The sequence below is a fragment of the Mytilus galloprovincialis genome, chromosome 2 (genome assembly GCF_965363235.1).
Source record: "Mytilus galloprovincialis chromosome 2, xbMytGall1.hap1.1, whole genome shotgun sequence".
Classification (NCBI taxonomy): domain Eukaryota; kingdom Metazoa; phylum Mollusca; class Bivalvia; order Mytilida; family Mytilidae; genus Mytilus; species Mytilus galloprovincialis.
This window is the reverse complement of record NC_134839.1, coordinates 1568712-1584756: the sequence shown is the minus strand read 5'-3', so window position 1 is coordinate 1584756 and position 16045 is coordinate 1568712. Positions and strand designations below refer to the sequence as shown.

Sequence of the window (16045 nt, the reverse complement as noted above, 5' to 3'; positions counted from 1 at the left end):
ATCCTTGACTGGCTATACAGCCCTCACACTGTGGCTTGAGCCTTTTTTGGTTAATTAATAATTTAATTTTTAACACAAAACAATACAACTGTTTGAATTTATTTAAAGTCAAATTATTCAATGGACCATAGCTCAGAGGCAGGGTCAAATAATTTCAAAGGAAATGAGATTTGCCAATGCTATTGCACAGGCATACCAAATATTATTGACTTACCATAAGTGGTTATCCATAAGCATTAGCTGACCTTATCACAAACTTTAACAACTGTTGGTGCTAGCTGACACCAGAAACTTCAAGTCCAAAAAAAACATTTCAAGAATCAATAACCAGATGCTCTGCAGGGCGCAGCTTTATACCGCTGCAGAGGTCGAACCCTGAACAGTTGGGGCAAGTATGGACACAACAATTAAGCTTGATACAGCTCTGAATTTGGATTGTGATTAAATAGTTGACAGAACATAGGTTTCTGACACAGAATGAATGTGGTCTAAGAACTTAAACTTAACAAGAGATCGAGGCTGTCACAATGACAGCAAACCGGATTTATTAACATTTATTTGTGTCCTGGTAATATCACAAGAACCATAACTGATGAACAGTGAAAGTGAAAATCGTCAATATCAAATTTGACCTCCATTTTGTCATCAGTATCAACATATTAAAATTTGAAAGAGCTTAGGTCGAATGGTTCATGAGTAAATGCAACAACATGAATGGAAACACCATTTTTTTTATCTTTCAAGAACCATTACTCCTGAATGGTAAAAGTCAAAATCGACATTATTGAGCTTGACCTCCATTTTGTCATCAGTAACAACATATCAAAATTTGAAAAGCTTTGGTTGAACAGTTCACGAGTAAATGCAGGGACACGACTGGAAACGCCATTTTTCAATCTTTCAAGAACCATAACTCCTGAACGGTAAAAGTCAAAAATCATCATTCTTGAACTTGACCTCCATTTTGTCATCAGTAACAACATATTAAAATTTGGGAAGCTTTGGTTGAACAGTTCATGCGTAAATGCACGGACACGACTGGAAACGCCATTTTTCAATCTTTCAAGAACCATAACTCCTGAACGGTAAAAGTCAAAATCGTCATTCTTGAACTTGACCTCCATTTTGTCATCAGTAACAACATATTAAAATTTGGGAAGCTTTGGTTGCACAGTTCATGAGTAAATGCACGGACACGACTGGAAATGCCATTTTTCAATCTTTCAAGAACCATAACTCCTGAACGGTAAAAGTTAAAATCGTCATTCTTGAACTTGACCTTCATTTTGTTGTCAGTAACAACATTTTAAAATTTTAAAAGCTTGGGATGAACGGTTCATGAGTAAATGAACGGACAACATTTGGTTGCCGCCTGCCCCACCGACCGCCGTACATCCCCAAATCAATAACCGACATTTTTGTAACAAAAATCCGGTTTAAACTTAAAAATTTTAAATTGGACATTTACCTATTATGGTCAAATATCCAAAATCTAAATACATGGTTAGATTCAGCATATCATAGAACCCAAAGAATTCAATTTTAGATGAAATCAAATAATGTTCAATTTTAGACCCTTTAAACCTCAATGTGGACCAATTTGATAGCCGTGCCCAACTATTAAAAATCTAAATACATGGTTAGATTCAGCATATTGAAGAACCCCATATTCAATTGATGTTGAAATCAAACAAAGTGGACCCCGATTTGGACCAACTTGGAAACTGGGCCCATAATCAAAAATCTAAGTCTTGTTTAGATTCAGCATACCAAAGAACCCCAAGAATTCAATTTTTGTTAAAATCAAACTAAGTTTAATTTTGGACCCTTTGGACTTTAATGTAGACCAATTTGAAAAGGGGATCAAAAATTAAGAATCTACATACACAGTTAGATTTGGCATATCAAAGAACCCCAATTATTCAATTTTTGATGAAATCAAACAAAGATTAATTTTGGACCCTTTGGACCCCTTATTCCTAAACTGTTGGGACCAAAACTCCAAAAATCAATCCCAACCTTCCTTTTATGGTCATAAACCTTGTGTTTAAATTTCATAGATTTCTATTTACTGATACTAAAGTTATGGTGCAAAAACCAAGAAAAATGCTTATTTGGGCCCCTTTTTGGCCCCTAATTCCTAAACTGTTGGGAACTCAACTCTCAAAATCAATCCCAACCTTCCTTTTGTGGTCATAAACCTTGTGTTTAAATTTCATTGATTTCTATTTACTTATACTAAAGTTATTGTGCGAAAACCAAGAATAATACTTATTTGGGCCCTTCTTGGCCCCTAATTCCTAAACTGTTGGGACCAGAACTCCCAAAATCAATCCAAACCTTCCTTTTGTGGTCATAAACCTTATGTTAAAATTTCATAGATTTCTATTTACTTATACTATGGTTGAACCAGATGCTCCGCAGGGCGTAGCTTTATACGACCGCAGAGGTTGAACCCTGAACGGTTAGGGCAAGTATGGACACAACATTCAAGCTGGATTCAGCTCTAAATTTGGATTGTGATTAAATAGTTGACACAGCATAGGTTTCTGACACAGAATGAATGTGTTCTAATGAACTTAAAATTTTTGTTTCTCTTAGAGCAATTCACTATGCTGTTGAATATTAATCCTCTCAAAAAAATGTTTGAAGAAATTTTCTTTTTTATTTATGAAATTTCAAATGAGAAAAATTGAACCCAATTTTTTTAATCACATCCCCCTTTCCCTTATTCCAAAACTAATCTCAATTAAAATTTCTAATGGAGTTTGCAACAATAACTACTCATTTAAATACATCATAAAATATTAAGATGTAAAAAAACTGCTTGTTATCACTGAATGGTAAAGATTATTTTAATTTATCAGTTGGTAGTAAAAAGTGAATATACATTGTATATTGTATATAACAAAGATTTAAGTTGATTCTGGACAAAGAAAGATAACTCTAATTAAAAAAAAATTTGATATTTCACAATATTGTGCAATTAGATATTTCTTGCCATTGCGCAATACTGTGCAATTGAAAAGACTTGCTATTGCACAATACTTAATATAATAATTTTAGATCCTGATTTGGACCAACTTGAAAACTGGGCCCATAATAAAAAATCTAAGTACATTTTTGGATTCAGCATATCAAAGAACTTCAAGATTTCAATTTTTGTTAAAATCAGACTAAGTTTAATTTTGGACCCTTTGGACTTTAGTGTAGACCAATTTGAAAACAGGACCAAAAATGAAGAATCTACATACACAGTTAGATTTGGTATATCAAAGAACCCCATTTATTCAATTTTTGATGAAATCAAACAAAGTTTAATTTTGGACCCCGATTTGGACCAACTTGAAAACTGGGCCAATAATCAAGAATCTAAGTACATTTTTAGATTCAGCATATCAAAGAACCTAACTGATTCATTTTTTGTCAAAATCAAACTAAGTTTAATTTTGGACCCTTTGGACCTTAATGTAGACCAATTTGAAAACGGGACCAAAAGTTAAGAATCTACATACACAGTCATGACAGTTAGATTCAGCATATCAAAGAACCCCAATTATTCAATTTTGATGAAATCAAACAAAAGTTTAATTTTGGACCCTTTGGGCCCCTTATTATGTTGGGACCAAAACTCCCAAAATCAAACCCAACCTTTCTTTTATGGTCATAAACCTTGTGTTTAAATTTCATAGATTTCTATTTACTTATACTAACGTTATGGTGCGAAAACCAAGAAAAATGCTTATTTGGGTCCCTTTTTGGCCCCTAATTCCTAAACTGTTGGGACTTAAACTCCCAAAATCAATACCAACCTTCCTTTTGTAGTCATTAACATTGTGTTTAAATTTCATTGATTTCTATTTACTTAAACTAATGTTATTGTGCGAAAACCAAGAATAATGCTTATTTGGGCCCTTTTTTGGCCCCTAATTCCTAAACTGTTGAGACCAAAACTCCCAAAATCAATCCCAACCGTTCTTTTGTGGTCATAAACCTTGTGTCAAAATTTCATAGATTTCTATTAACTTAAACTAAAGTTATAGTGCGAAAACCAAGAAAATGCTTATTTGGGCCCTTTTTGGCCCCTAATTCCTAAAATGTTGGGACCAAAACTCCCAAAATCAATACCAACCTTCCTTTTGTGGTCATAAACCTTGTGTTAAAATTTCATAGATTTCCATTCACTTTTTCTAAAGTTAGAGTGCGAAAACTAAAAGTATTCGGACGCCGGACGACGACGACGACGACGACGACGACGCAGACGCCAACGTGATAGCAATATACGACGAAAATTTTTTCAAAATTTGCGGTCGTATAAAAACTGACCATAAAGGCTTTATTTAACCGATATTTTCAAGGTCAATTTTGCACATATATCTTTGAGCAATTAAAGTTAAAATACTTCTGTAAAGATCTACAACGTTAAATAGCAATTAAAGTTCTTTGAAAATTACTTTAAACTGCAAAGATACAATGAAAATAACAAATAAGTACCAGTAATACATTTTAAAGTAAATCACTCCCAAGAGGCCCAACTTCACAATCATCAATTTAATATTTACAACTGTCATTGACTGTAGCAATAATATGTATATAATTATGGATCATTTGGACCCTGTTTTCTATGTATTTTTCAAGCGTTTTTAAATATAAATCTTGTTAAATTTTTTTAACAAAAGACCAAACATTGACTCAAACTGTATAAATTTCAATTCATGTTAGGAATTCATTTATCTACTTCAAATATACAAATGCACATGTACAACTAGCTATATATAAAGGCTCCCAGATTGTGCCCTGGTTTATGCATTAATTTAAATGTGGCATACCAACAACTGACATCATGTTCAACACAACAATACACATGATCTACTGATTTTCTTTTTGTAAATTTGTACATGCCAGAGCTGACCTTGATTGAGCATTTTACAAGGTTGTATACAAACATGTACATGTGTAATGCCTGGTATTCTCAGTTCTATGATATTCTAATATCAGTATGTTTTTAAAAATGCATAATGTAAGTGAACTCATACACGTATATATTACCATTCTTGAAAAAAGATACTGGGGTATCTCTAAAAAAATATTTTGAAAATATTTTTACTACTGTCCACAATTGTTGCCTTACACTGAAGGTCATGTTGGTCCAGACCACAAAAAATAAACTACATATAGGTCTCTTAAATTGGATTTTATTGTTGGTCCTGAAAACCATCTAAAAGTTTGCATTGGTTATTCTTTTTTCAGTCATGTGGAACCATATATACATTTTTTTTGTATATCATTCATTATTGTGCTGACTGGCTTTTTCTAAGGGGTCCTCACAATTCAGAATGTCAGGGAGAAGTGAAACTCAACAGGGAGACTTCAGGGAGAAATAAAGGATCATTTTAATGCTTTGTATAAATGATGTTCTCATGCATGTATGCTGTCTTGACTGTTATTTTCTGGGCCTTTGCATGACAATATGATGAAGGAATTGAAAAATAATAAATTGATAAATTTTGTCTGTATCTCAAATCCTTTATCAAACCAACTTGGATTTGCTTACATCTGTGCTTAAAAACATATTATAGCAAGAAACTAGGACTCTTCCCATCTTAAAAAAAATAATTTGAAAATTAATAAGAAAAATTACAGAAATTTTATTAAAAAATTGCATGCATTGAAGGAGATAATCTGTACAAAGAGGGATAACTCCAATTGTTTAATTCAACTTTTATCACTTTTTCCTGTCTTAAAGGGAAACTTCGCAAAAAAATCAAAAATTGATATGATGTCCATTCTGTATAAAAATGCTCAAATTTATAGATATTAAAGTTTTATTCCGCTAAATAAGAGATCACCATCGATTTTAAATTTTTATTATCAGTTCTCTGAGCTCCGCCATCTTGTCACCTTCTCCGATGAAAAATCCCGATATGTCTATAAACCACAAAGGAACAAAACTACAGTAAACGATGTAGTCGTAATTGCGTGTCGATATCTTGTCAATCGTACGGTTGTTTTATCTGACTGACTAACTTGATACGGAAAATGGTCTTATTTTTTAAATTACCATATAGTCTGTTATTTTTAAACTGATAATATTGTAATTAGTTAAAAAGTCAAAGTTCAAATCATAAATAAGTGTTCCGTGGAAATTGTTTTCGAAAATCTAATTCGTTCATAATTCTTTAAAGTAATAAACTTTATTTAAATAAATTCGGATCTTCCCTCATCTGATCACCAGCATGGCTAAAGGTATTACTCCCAAAGGTATTGGAAGGGGTGTAAGGTGACACGTGCAGGTATTCAATCGATTTCCTGTCCGGCGGGCTTGCAAGTTCATGCATCGTTTCACTTCTGTAGGTAGTGATCAGTGTACACGACCGTAACTTATAACTTGCCATTTTAAACTATGAGGTGCATGTATAATACACATTTTTGTCTTGCGTGTCCGAAAGTGATATAATATACTAGTCATTGCTGAACTCATACGCTAGTTTATAAATAACATTTCTGGTGTAAAGAATATTATTTATAAAAAAAAAATAATACAAATTTATTTTTTTGAAGAAATACAAATCTATTTACATATTTTTCCAAGGATTAATTTGGGAAAATGTAATATATACTCGTTGTCAATAGTTTAGGACAGATTGGAACATACCAGAATTATTGATTTAAAAAATGTGCGCACTTGTCGACGATTCGTGTATACACACGCCTGGGTAGAAAGTTACGGAACTATAGTCAGTAGCGCAATTTAAAATATGTATACATTGAACATAAGAAAGAAACATACATTTTGTGTAAATTGTGGTAAAAGTTTTGTAAATAGACTAGTCCACGTATGCCAACAGTATGTAATCAACGAATTCGATAAACTATTGTATACCAAAAGAAGAAGAAGAAAAAAAGAAACAATTTGATTTAAATACAGGTCAATTTATAACTTGCTTTGGTTCATCGAAGTTAAGAACATAGTAAACTCACAGATTTATATATCAATTAGATTGTTCTCGAATAAAGGACGAAATTCGTCATCATCACAATTGTTCCAACAATCATGTAAAATATATGCAACTGGACGTACACTAATAATCCCCAAGGGATGTGAATATTTTCTAGGAAAACTATTGAGTATCAATTTCGGGATTTATTTTCTTTCTTGATATTCAATGACAGCAATTTAAAGAATAAACTGCTTGTCGGATATTTGTCCGCTTTAGGGGTATTCTTCAATCTAATTAAAATTAAATCCTTTAATTGCTCCTGTTCTGATATGTCGCGCATCAAGGATGCGCGACATATCAGAACAGGAGCAATTAAAGGATTTAATTTTAATTAGATTGGGGTATTCTTAAGCTTGCAAGTTGAACAGACTTATAATAACATTCAAAACTAGGGAAAGATAACATTAAATTCGTTGTCTTTTAATTTTAAACATCGTTGGTCAAATAATTATTTAAGTATATATATACGTTGGGAGACGACGATTAATATAGTAGTCTCAGATTTTAATAAGGACGTTCCCGATTATGAATAAATTTGGTTGACGTTTTTCACATTATAGTAGTCTCAGATTTTAATAAGGACGTTCCCGATTATGAATAAATTTGGTTGACGTTTTTCACACTTGAAAAGAATATCTATTCGTAATTTTTCGATTCCATTCCATGAAGATCCTTAAATTTCCTGTCAACTTTTTGAACCTCTTAAGTACAAAAGTAATTTTTCTTTATTCGTACATATCATATTCCGCTTCGGTAGAGTTATCTTCAGATAGTTTCAGATATTAATTAATACATGGCTTTCAAAAGTCTAAATGTAAGTGTTCTCGTACATGATTTTTTCGCCTAATAAAGACAAATAAAAATGATTTAGTAAAGCTATTTCTAATTTCTAAGTCCCCCTTTTTATGAGACATAAATCAAGGACAAGGCTTGTATATCATTTCATTCTGACATATGAATAAAGTTTCCCGTCTTTAACCGAAAATTGTGTATTTCTAAGTAAATTAACTTATTTGAATTCAAATAAATAATAGCACCAGATATAATTAAATAATTCCACGGCGACCATTTTTTATTTGTCACCAACTTGAATATGTATTTTTAATGTGTGTATTAAATGCTCCCACTGATCCGAATAGACAGTCACACCTGGCAAGGTGTGCCCTAGAGGCGTGGTTAAATACCGAAGTGCAAATAACAATTTACCTTTCAACAAGCCATCTACGAGTATTGCCACAAAACCGTGGATACACACATCGTATAAACCTAGTCATAGCAGAGATAGTAAAAGGGCAATAAGAGTACACCAACATATTGTCTTTACAGATTATTGTACTTTAATTTGTTCACCTTATCAGTCCGAAAATGCATTTATTAAAAATAAATTTATAACTTTTTGTGTTGTCTACAAAAATAATTCGAATATATACGATTAACATAGATAATTTATCTCACGAATGAGTACAATTGAACGTCTGTGCGTTTTATCTTCTTATTATCGGATGGTTATTAGATAAAGCATAAGTCATCGGCGCGCTTACGATTACGTTAAAATATGATTAAAAACCAAGACTTTTAATGATTGTATTTTAAATCCCGGCATGCAAAAATCAGGAGAAAACGTCACGACCTACAGGAAGTAGTTGATATTTTTTCATTAATTATTGAATTTCTCCTTTATTACTGCACATATAGCGATAAAACTTTGTGAATATATATATTATGTCATAATGAACATATTTAAACCATAAGTAAAAAATCGTGAATTTTCCCTTTAAAAAATCATTTAGGGTCAAGATAAAAAATCAATGTATACTGCAGTCTTTAACCCTTAACCACAAGTCCTACAGTATTGGCTTTTAAAATTGCTTTTGGACTTGTAAAATTCTTCTCTACAAGCCAACAGAATCCAAAATTTTCAAAAAAAATGAGCTCGGGGCTTGTGAACTCAAAAGTTAAGCATGAAAGCTGTAATACTGATATCAAATCTAAATCTTCTTGTGTATCTTGATAAAGACAGAAAGAACTCTTAAATAAACTTTTTTTTAAGGAAGCTGGCTTGTCATGTTTTGGATATATTGTCAGATTTTCGGAATCCTCTGGTTTTATCCATTTGAATGCCTTGAAAAAACTTGCCCGGTAACCCCTATTTTTCTTTTTGTAAATCGTTTACATGTATAATGATAAGCCTTCTTTAAAAGTCTTATAAAATTTTAATTACTTTTTAATAGTTTTTGAGAACTTAAACTTGTCAATGATAAAGCTATGAAAAGTCAAGAGAGAATAGTTTCCCGCCAAAATTTCAATGGCTAATATTTCGAAAACAAGCACGGTCCTATATATTTTTTTTGCTCTTTGTATTCCTTTATTAATCCCCTATCAATATAAACTAGTGTTTTGAAAAGTTAATTTAAAAATTGAGAAGCGAACTCCCTTAAGGTCTATGCATGACAAGATGTAGATATTATCAAAACTCAACAAGGAAATTCTCATATTTTCCCGCCTAAATAATAAGATATAAATTTAGTTTGACCCTTTGACAAACATATAAATTTTCAATATTTAAAACACATGAACACTGCACTTTATTGAAAAATTTCATTGGATATATGAACCGGTATATATAGAACGCATAGGAACTCCTTTTACGGCTAAAACTGTACCACTTTTACTAGGCCAGGGTTTTTTAATTTGTTGGTTTACGGATTTTAACCATGAAAAAGTTGGGTTTGTCGGTCGGGGAAAAAAAAGAAAAAAAAATATCTTTCAAGACAGAAAAATATGCAAAATAAATATATATATTTTACCTTTCTAACAATATGTTTGTTATGCTATTTTGTCATCATTTCTTAAGATTTTAGTTCGATGAAATCAGCTGTCATAAACATTGCATAACATTCTAATAATTTCTTGTAAATAAAAGGGGGGAATGCACGGACAAAGACGAAATTAAATCATCATTTCACAAACATGAAAAACAGATTCGCGTAGCTCTTAATCAATTCCAGAAAACTTGGTGAATTATGATCTTCAAGCACGAAAACTGATAAAGAAAAAAAATGTAAAAATGCCGTACGAAAATAAGTTTCAACAAACGTGTCAACAAACGTAATAGACTCGTCCACTGGAAAAACGAGAATATCGGGTTAATCTGTTGTCATGCATTCCTATGTTTTATCCAAATGGACGATATTTTTTTATTATCTATGAAACTAGAAAATTCCAAATGATTATTTAATATTCAGTACTTTAACTTGACTTCTTCCACCTGTCCACATTTAGACAAGTCTATTTCTATCAGATGATGCATCTTAGGGACTGATGACAAATACGGGAAACGAACTTATTGTGTAATTGGTTTTAAACACAGGTTTCGTTTTGCAAAATTATTTGCGCAAACGACATTTCAAGGTCAGTTATAATTGATTTGTCTATTTTTAGAAACGTAAACTGGAAGTTTTATTTTTTCATTACAGAAAGTGTTATCAATTTTGATAGTGAATGATAATTGCATTTCATTTCATACAAAAAAGAATATTTTAATTATTTTTCAGGGATATTGCATTTGTTAGGGTCGGCGGGAATGAAAAAATATGAAAAGTGAATTTTATTTTTATTCTGGAAATCGGCAAAATCGGGATGGCGGATCTGTAAACCAACAAATTAAAAAATTTTAGCCCTATGAAATTTAAAAAAAAATCTTATCCTAGAATTGAAAGTTCATATGGACCACAATTTTTTTCAGAGGTCAAAATATAGGGCTGTGCGGCGTATTTTCAACGTTTATATGCCCTGAAATTCTCAGAGTTTAAACTAACACTAATTTTCTTAACTATCCCTACCTCGAATGAAAGGTTACCACAGATTTCAATGTAATCAATATGCACATGTAAATTTACTGGTAACATTCCAAAGTGATGTCTCTGTGAGATGAAACACTTCAGGGAGAAATAAAGGATCATTTTAGTGCTTTGTATAAATGATATTCTCATGCATTTATACTGTCTTGTTATTTCCTGAGCCTCTTGAATGACAAATTGAAAAATAATACATTGATAAATTGTGTCTGTATCAAACCAAAGTTTGTTTAGATTTGCCTACTGTACAATTGTGCTACACAACACTATATACATTTGTAGTGCCTATATCATAATAAAACAATTGGAGTTATCCCTCCATGGGGTTTTCTCATTGTTGGAGGCTGTACATGTAAATGTATGGTTCCCTTTATAATTGCTCACATCCACTTCATTTGAACTGGGGTGGATAGTCGTCTCCACATACGGTCATACCACTTATCCTGATTTAGAGTAATTTCTCGCAATTTCATTAGTTGACATTGTCCTAATAAATTTCAGTACAATTTTTTACTGCGTTAATTGGAATTATCTCCCATATACCATTGACCAAATAAAAAATTATTTTTCATTTTTCAGAGTTTTAAATTAAATATATATCTAAATATATTTGGTTGATATTGTCCTAAAATATGAATTTGAATTTAATAATATGTAATATATAATAACAAAATCAAGATAAATATGTAACACAGTGTGCAATCGTCCTAATACAGAATTTGTCGGGTCATTAAAATGCATATATATATATATATATAAGGTTTGGCTTCCCTCACCCGATTTTGACCCAATAAATTCTCGTATTAGGACAATTGCACACTGTACATGTGTAACTAATAATCTCCTTATTTCTATATTATAACCTTCCAATAAAAAAGTTCTGTGTGGCCATGAATGCATGATAATATGAAATGAAAGTCACATTTTTCATTTTTCAGTTTTAAATCAAATATCTAAATATATTTGGTTGATATTGTCCTAAAATATGAATTTGAATTTAATAATATGTAATATAACAAAATCAAGATAAATATGTAATACAGTGCGCAATCGTCTGAATACAGAATTTATCAGGTCAATAAAAGGCATACAATGTATAAGGTTTAGCTTCGCCTCACCCGATATCAATTTTATTGACCTGATAAATTCTCGTATAAGAACAATTGCACACTGTGTTACTAATAATCTCCTTATTTCTATATTATAACCTTCCAATAAAAAAGTTCTGTGTGGCCATAAATGCATGATATGAAATGAAACTCGCACTCCACAGCAACACATGCCACACATGCGGTGAGAACAATGACGAAATCTACCATTGAATATCATTAAGGATAATGTGAAGGTCAGGATTATTCAATGCTGTCACAATAAAATGTAGGACAGTAGTGGGTTTTTTGGAATGTTTAAGGTTTGGCTAAAATGGCTGAGAAAAAAAATTTGTCTCGAAGCGGAACACAAATTTTGAAACATTAAATTTTTCGACCAAAAAAACACTGATGTTATATTTTTTATGACAGCAATTTCACACATAAGCTCAGTCCCAGACATATCTCAATTACAAAACTTCTGTACCATAAGTTCAAAATAGCCGTACCAAACAGTGTCTTTTATAGAATTTGCGAAAAGTGGCTGTCCTCAGGTCAGGATTTTACCACCAAAATTTATAATACATGTACTTTAGTTTTTAATTCTCTGATTTTAGTTGCAATACACATTTTTTTATTTTTTGAGGCATAAACACAACTAATAATTGTCTTATAGAACAGAACGTGGATCAGAGCAGTGTCAATTTTGTTGTCCCCATTTCTAGCTTCAGCAAGTTTAAGGGGGTTTACCAAAATTATATATGAATAATTTAATTTTGGATGCAACGCGTCTTCTGATTGGCCGACGTTATTTTGTTATTAGCCCATAGACATAATTTAGTCATGTGACCGTGACGTCATCAACATTTTTTCATGGTTTTCTACGGTTTAAAATGGATTTAGAATTAAATTATAAGAAATGACTGTAATATTTTTTCTGTCTATTCAAAATAACATAAAAAATGTGGTGCACACTGTTAAATAATCCGCTACACGCGTTATTCAGTGTGCACCAAATTTTTTATGTTATTTCTTCACAGAGTCTTTAGTCTTTAGTATGCGTCATCTTGACACTGATTTTCTCATATGTACTTTGGTCACTTGCGCGTTTGTATACATTAATCACGTTTGTATTTTCTCTTTGTACTTTCACTTTAATTTTGGTAGACGCTGTTGATACTGATTTATAAAAACAAATGATCAAATCTTTGAGTATCGTCTATAAACTCGGAAACTGCATATTGTATGTCTGCACTGGCTTCTGTGTTAAGTAATTCTTCTAGATCTAGATTAAGTGTTCCTGTTTTGAAATATATTGACTGGCGGAGTTTTTCTCTATCCAAACTGTAATTGTCACAAGATAATAAAAAATGTTCTACAGATTCTATTTCTCCGCAAGTACATATGTTGTCTTCTACATGTCTGTTAATGAAATGTTGATACCCCTTTAGTTTGGAGTATCCTGATCTGAGACTGTTTAGTATATTGAAGTGTTTTTTTGATGGGAAGTCGAGTTTGATTTTTTTTGATGCATCTGGGTGATGATTAAAAAATCTTCTCCCAACCTCACTAGATTCCCATTGTGTCTTCCATTTTTTAATGACTGATGTTCTCGCCGCTTGTTTGATGTCTTGTTTTGTCGTGATTGAAGACATTTCCTCCCTATTATCTGCCTCTTTTGCCGCTGCTTTTGCCAGACGGTCAGCCTGTTCATTTCCCTCTATATCAGAGTGCCCCGGTGTCCAAATGATGTTGATAATAAAACCTTTTTGTTCCAATTTTTTTTTCCTGTTTTTGATTTCTTGTATGGTTTTGTGATAATTTTCTGCTTTCCAATTTAAGGTTATAATGCCTATGGCGGATTGACTGTCAGAGTATAGGTTAAGTTGTTTAACATTGCGGTAATTATAATTGTCTATTTTTTCCAGCACAAGTTTAATGGCTACTAGTTCTGCTAGTAGTATTGATCCTCTGTTTGATACAGGGTACTGTATTGTTTCCTCCTCTTCATTATTGTATATAATGGCTCCTGCACCACAGGGCCCAGGATTTCCCATGCATGAGCCATCTGTGAATGCCACTGTTGTATTTGGAGGAAGTTCTTCTAATTGTTGTTTTATAAGTCTTTGTCCTTCAATGGCTTGTTCACTGGTTCTTGTTTTGGAACTTCCCAATGTAGTCCAGTACTCCGGTGCCCTTCTTATTGCACACATGCCACGACATTCATATTGCTGTTCAATATTATTTACTTCAATTGATGTTTCCTTTTTCATATCATCTGCCTGTAGTATCATTTTTCCAATTGGAGAGATGTAAGTTTCCGGATTAGATTCTGTTTTCCAGTTTTCTAGCTTTTTTTTAATTGGGACTGTTGTAAAAGATGAGGTAATTTTTGCCAATTCTCTAATTGCTATTTCTTCTCTTCTCAGTTCTAAAGGTAAGACTCCACCAATTATCTGAAGAACTTCAAGGCTAGAAGTTGAAGGCATATTAAGGCATAAGGCAAGGCCATGTCTTTGAACCTCATCTAACTTGTGTAGGTTTGTTGAATTTCCAATCTGCCAAACACAGCTTGCATATGTGATGGTTGAACAAACAAGACTTTGGTAAATTTCTATTAGTCTTTTTGTTGGAATATTAGCAATACCCTTAATTTCTCTAATTATACCTAATGATCTTTTTGCTGTTTTCAGTACATTATCTATATGAGTATTGAAAGTCAGTTTTTGGTCAAGTGTAACTCCAAGAATTTTAGGATTGTTGTTGTGTTTTAAAGTTCCATTACCAAGCTTAAGTAGAACGGATGTAGTATTTTGTATACTTTTACTTCACAGACAGAAAAAATATTACAGTCATTCCTTAAATATCAAAGCAACACAATACTCAATAGTCAATATTATTATTATCTTAGTAGACTTACAACTGCATTTAAGACTTAGTGATACATAAAAGCTGTGTTTTCCGTTATTTACCGGTCAAGATTATCTGTAAAACCATTTCAAACATAACGTAGGCACGTAAGCTAAATGCAAAACATCTCATAATATTTTTGTTGGGCCTTCGTTACACAGTAAACTGCAAATGTTTCTGTTATATGTACACTTACTTATGAAAGTTATAATATGAAAATATTAGCAATTATTGTGTTGTCTATAATAAATGTCTATTCTTTCTGATTGCATGATTTTCTGTCATCCCTTCGCAATGTAGACACTGGCTAAGCAAACATGCCTCGACGAACTCCAAAATTCGCCGCCATTTTGTAACATATATTGGATGACGGGTAAACTGGTACCTACTGGTTTCCACAATAATTCTCCGTTTATTCGATCGGCTCAAGACAGCTAATTTTATCAAAGCTAACACATTGTGCCTTGACGTGCCCGGTTACAATATTTTAAAAGCTTTTCTTAAAACTATCATAACTTTCATCGTTGGTAACATAGACATATGCATTTAGTTATATATCTTTTTTGATAAATGTCAGATTGAGAAAATCGATGATAATTCGAGTTCACCGTTTTCTAGTCTGTTTTCCGGCCGTTATTGAAATTCTTGACATTCTTAATATTTGTATATTCCGAAGGCATACTCAGGGGCGGATCCAGCCATTTTAAAAGGGGGGTTCCCAACCCAGGATAAAAGGGGGGGTTCCAGCTATGAGTCCCCATTCAAATCATCGGCATTGATCGGCCAAAAAAGGGGGGTTCCATCCCCCGGGAACTCCCCCTGGATCCGCCCATGATATTACTGAATGTTTTACGGAGGAGACCAACCTAACCGTTTTCATTTTTTTTACTGCTTCAGAAACTGGAATAAGCAGCTACAATCACATAACTTCGGCTTGAAAACCCAGTGATCACGAATCCTATCTACTTGTTGGCCGCAGGGACTCGCGGCTGGTTGAAATAGCAATTTCAAATTTTGTAAAATTATCGTCAATGTTTTTCAAGTCTTTTTTTTCGTACTTCCTGTCTATTAATAATACATTATCAACGCTTTCCACGGGCATCGATATACTTTTTTTTTAACTATCCATATTCGCAAGATTTTTCAGTATTCAAAATCATTTAGATTTGCCAACCAGGGGCGTAGCTGC

General features: G+C 32.5%; 1 protein-coding gene across 3 annotated transcripts in view; it reads right to left on the bottom strand.

Moving 5' to 3' along the window:
• The window catches only part of LOC143062659 (centrosome-associated protein 350-like), a 137241-nt gene extending 122014 nt beyond the window's left edge, over window positions 1–15227 (bottom strand). For 2 of the 3 annotated variants that reach the window (XM_076234348.1, XM_076234349.1), the window contains exon 1: window positions 15053–15227. The gene's annotated coding sequence lies outside the window, so the exon portion shown is untranslated. The remainder of the gene's footprint in view (window positions 1–15052) is intronic. The other variant, XM_076234351.1, reaches the window with a different exon arrangement.
• Between the last annotated feature and the right edge of the window lie 818 nt (window positions 15228–16045).